The sequence below is a fragment of the Camellia sinensis genome, chromosome 3, assembly GCF_055761805.1.
Source record: "Camellia sinensis isolate YWXY chromosome 3, ASM5576180v1, whole genome shotgun sequence".
Taxonomy (NCBI): Eukaryota; Viridiplantae; Streptophyta; class Magnoliopsida; order Ericales; family Theaceae; genus Camellia; species Camellia sinensis.
Window position 1 is genome coordinate 222224905 of NC_138963.1, and position 4542 is coordinate 222229446.

Sequence of the window (4542 nt, forward strand, 5' to 3'; positions counted from 1 at the left end):
GGGGTATCTACCCTCTACCTGAATATTCCCCTGAGGTCGGCTTAAAGTGCTTTGTGCTAGATTTCAGAAAAAAGACACTGGTATGGGTTTGAGAACCTCGGCTAGACCCTAAACAGACACTAGGGAAAAGATTTTGAAGATTTGAGGGGAAATTTGTTTCAGTTTTTCCTGAAACATATGGTTTCTAGGCAAATCCCAAGCCTAAAACTAAGCACGCAAACAAACGTGCAAAGGCAAAAATCTGGAAAATAGGCCAAGAAAACAGAAAGGAACATGATTCAGAATCAAGAAAGCAACATTCAAGAAATGTGGAAAGTTACAAATTCATGAACATTGAGTAGGTGTGTGCAAATGTGCAATAATCAAGAGCAATGGCAAACTGTTAAGCATCAATTCACGACATTTGACAGATAAATCCAAAGCAATGTTTAGAAAATAATGAAAGAAAATGGAGTACAGATTTAATGGCAACACATGAGCATTTAATAGATATAGTATACGGCCAGTATGACGAAGAACAGTAAAGCAGATTCAAGAACAAGAATTGAGGTGCAATGTTTAAGTATGGCAATCGGAATCAGAGAATGAATAAGGAATTTGAGCAGTGAGAGAGATACAAATAGATTCATAACAGTATCATGTTCAAGAACAGTGAAAAATTGAAAGAACAAATTAGAGAACTTACCAAGTAAGGTCGAGGAAACAACGCCAGAGCGATGCTGTCGGAGTCAGACAGTGACAATCGTGAAAGCAAAGCAATGAATGTTTCGCCGGAAGCGGTGGACGGAGCACTGGCAGGAACTTGAAAACATGAAAATGGAGGTTTGGGAGAGAAACGTTGGAGAGAAAATTTGAGGCACAAGAAGGGTTTTGTGATTGAAAAGTGAAGAGATTGAGAGAGGAAGAAGAGGAGTTTTGTCAAAAATACGAGAAGGCGGCAAAACATAATGAGATGCCTTGGACGACGTGCTTGTCAGGCGGCGTGGGTGTAGACACCCCATTTTTGACCGTCCTCAAGACTTGGACGTCACCGTTTGAACATTAGATGATCATCCATGTTTGTGTTCGTCTTGAGTTCTCGGAGGTTTCGGTCGCGTGCCTTGCCTCAAGACCTCTTGACTTGTTTATTTTGTGCTTGGTTGTACACCAAACACTTTCGTTTTTGCTTCTGAGGACAAGGAATGGCTTGTTGGCCATCCCCACACCTCACTGGCCTTGGCTTGAGGCCACCGGCTCTGTTTTCTTGCTACCGAACAAATATTTTGGTCGGTCGGCAATGTTTTTGGTCGGCCGGCCATTTTTGTTGGTCAATCGACCATATTTTTCAGCCGACCCCTTTCCATCTGCTTTTGGCAGATATTTTATGCCAGCTGTCACAACTGGCATCCACTTTAGCCCCCTTCCATACACGTGTATGGAGGGATTTGCCTCTTGTTTAGCTTCTCTTGGAAGCTTGAGGATTTGAACCTCTATAAAGAGGGAGCCCCTCCTCCTTCCTCCAGGTTCTGGAATTTAGGTTAGAAGATTTTGTATCTATCTATCTCTATAGTTCCCTCTTTTTATATTTGTGTGTGTGTTTTGTGCCCTAAAGGTGTTTTTGTTCTTAGTTTTACACTAAGACACCTAGTGTTACACCATCCTTGGTTGCTGAGGCTCTAAGGAGTTGTTGTTAGGGTTCTTGGGCTGGTTTTGATCCAAGGAACCTGCTGGAGTTGCTGTTCTTGAAGATGTTCTTCAAGGGTGAGAACTATCTCTTTTATTCCCCATTTTTGCACAAGATTTTAACCTATCTTGCATCTGTTTTTAAGCTTAGCTATAAACTAATAAAAGTTCTGATTTTGTGTGCTTTAGAACTTTGTTTAAGGTCACTTTGAGGTTTGGGATTGTTTCCCCCCTCCAAGGCCTTTTTAGGCCTTGTTTTAGGCCATCAATTTTGGCCATTGTTTTGGTCTTTGCATGACCTCTCTACCACTGAAATCTAGAGGATTTTCAGTGGTGGAGAGGTAGTTTTGAGGTCCCAAATAGGAGAGGGTTATCCCCTCTCCATGTTGTCTTTGATGCTTGCATAAATGGCTTGTGTTATAGCATGTTTACCTAGCTTGTTTTAGCTCCATTTCAGTATACATTAGGCTTTGTTTTGCCATGATATAGCACTGTTTTAAGTTGGTTTAGACATGCCATGTATGCTCCATACACTTGTCTTGTAATCCTATGTTTTGGCCTTAAACATGCGTCATGTTGTAACATGTGTTTTTAGCATGATTTTGGCCTGGCTTCAATGAGTTTTTATCCATGTTTTGGTATGCTTAAGGTCTGATTTTGGTTGTTTGAGTCATCCATGACTTGCTTTGTGTAGCTACCATGCAATCTAGCTTGAAGGCTTTGAATTTTGAACCCCATAGCATGCATTACTTGGCTTATTTAAGTGATTTGGAGTCACTTACCATTTCATTTCAGTCCATATGGCATGCTTGTTTACTTACATTTGATGCCCCTTTAATGCTTGAAAGAGTTGTTGTTTTATGCTCCATGTTTGGACCATTGTGTATGCCATCATGTGTAGGCTATTTAGATGCTATCTAAGTGGGTTTTTGGTCTTGATTAGACCTGCCTTGGGACTGTTTTAGGTCCCCATGGCCCTTTGGGGTTTGCTTCATATAGTCTTGGTTCGAGTCCCGTAGCTAGTTTCCAAATTTTGGGCTTGGTTGCATGCTTTGCTTGATTTGTTTAGTTGGTTTGGCACCATTTCTAATATGATTTTAGAGCTTACAATGTATGCCATTTGTCCATGTTTCTCTTCTTTTAAGTGTTCTTAAAAGTTGTCCTTTTGTGCTTAAGTATTGGATCATTTAGCATGCATGTTTGTACGTATATTTGTCCACCATTTCTCAGCATTTTGGCCACTGTTTTGGACCTATTAGAGAGCTGTCCTTCTTAGTGTAAGTCCATCCTTTGCATGTTGTTGAATACTTTGCTCATCGCATGTCGTTGCATGCTTAAGTTGCATTTTGCATCCTTGTTAGCTTGCATCTTGTCATGTATTCGATATGTTGATTACATGCTTGCATGTTTGCATGCTTGTTCACATGCTTGAGTGGTTTGCATGCTTGTTTCCATGCTTAGGTTGCATAGCATTGTGTGTGCGTTGTCTTTGTCACGCCCCACTTTTTATTACTCGAAATCATTACTGTGGGGATATATTTTCTGAATACCAACACGTGGCATGGTGACGCCGACGTGTCAGCCGAGGTGCCACGTGTCGTGGTAGTTAGGCCGAGGTGATCTCGGTGTTGCCGAGGTTATCTCCGAAGATATCGGAATCCGAGATAAACGAATAAGGGACAAGAGTCCTAAGACGAAGAGGGGACTTAACCAAGATAAGGATAAAGCTCTTAGGGAGTTTATCTTTATCTCTTGAGGAGTCCAAAGTAAGCACAGAATTGGAGTGCATAGAAGTCATACTTCTAGTGGGACTTGGATTGAGTATATTATAAAAGAGAGGCACCCCCGTGGGTCTAAGGTATGCAATTTATGTTTTGAGTATTAAGTTTTGCACTTGATTATCTTTGAGAGATATACTGACTTGATCGTCGGAGTGCCCCCGGGTGGAAGAACCACCGCCAGAGCCTTTTCTTTCTGTTACAGGTTACTGAAGCCATCTATTCTGCCTGTGCTCTCCAGCTGGTTACTAAGTAGGCAGTGTGGTCAGATTTTCACCCACACAATTACCAAGTTCATTAACTTAATTCAATTTCAAAGGCAACATGCGGAAATAAACTCAAATGTTCAACTAAAAGGAGTGAACAGCAACTCTCTCTTTCGAATGCTAATTAAATACAACATGAGTATTCTGAATAAGTTGCCCTCAGGCTTACAACATTTAAATAATCAAATGAAGGGTACAACCCTTTTACATATAGGGTATTCCGCCTACAACAAAGAGGCCCCGTGGCCAACAAACAAGAAGACCCAAATCTTGTAGTTCATCCTGCTAAACACCTGAAAAAGATTCAACAACGTGGGATGAACATATAGTCCAGTAGGGATCTCAACATGGCCTTCAACAATAACAACTTACAGATAGCTATGATCATGAATGCTCGTTCTCATACTAGAATAGTAATGTGATAGTTTATACAAAATATATATATGTATGAACTTTTCTTGAAAACAACCATTTCAATCAACGCCATAGGCGATTCAACTTTCTTATCTTCTCATTAATCCTCGTTCCCAAACTTTCATAACGTTAACAATACCTTAGGAAATAAATTCACTAAGCCCACTACTCTCTTCCATTTTCCAAACATACACAGACATATCCTTTTCAAAACATATATATATTTCTTAAAAATATCCATTCTCCTTCATACTTTCCAAAAGACAAAAAAAAGACATTTTGGCTTCCTCCTGATACAATCAAACCTATACATGCATCGTTATAAAAGGGGAGATAACAACTCACAAACATGCATAAGACAAACCAATGAGGCAACTCGGCCCTCCAAAACCGTAATCAACACAATCTATGATATTCCCAAA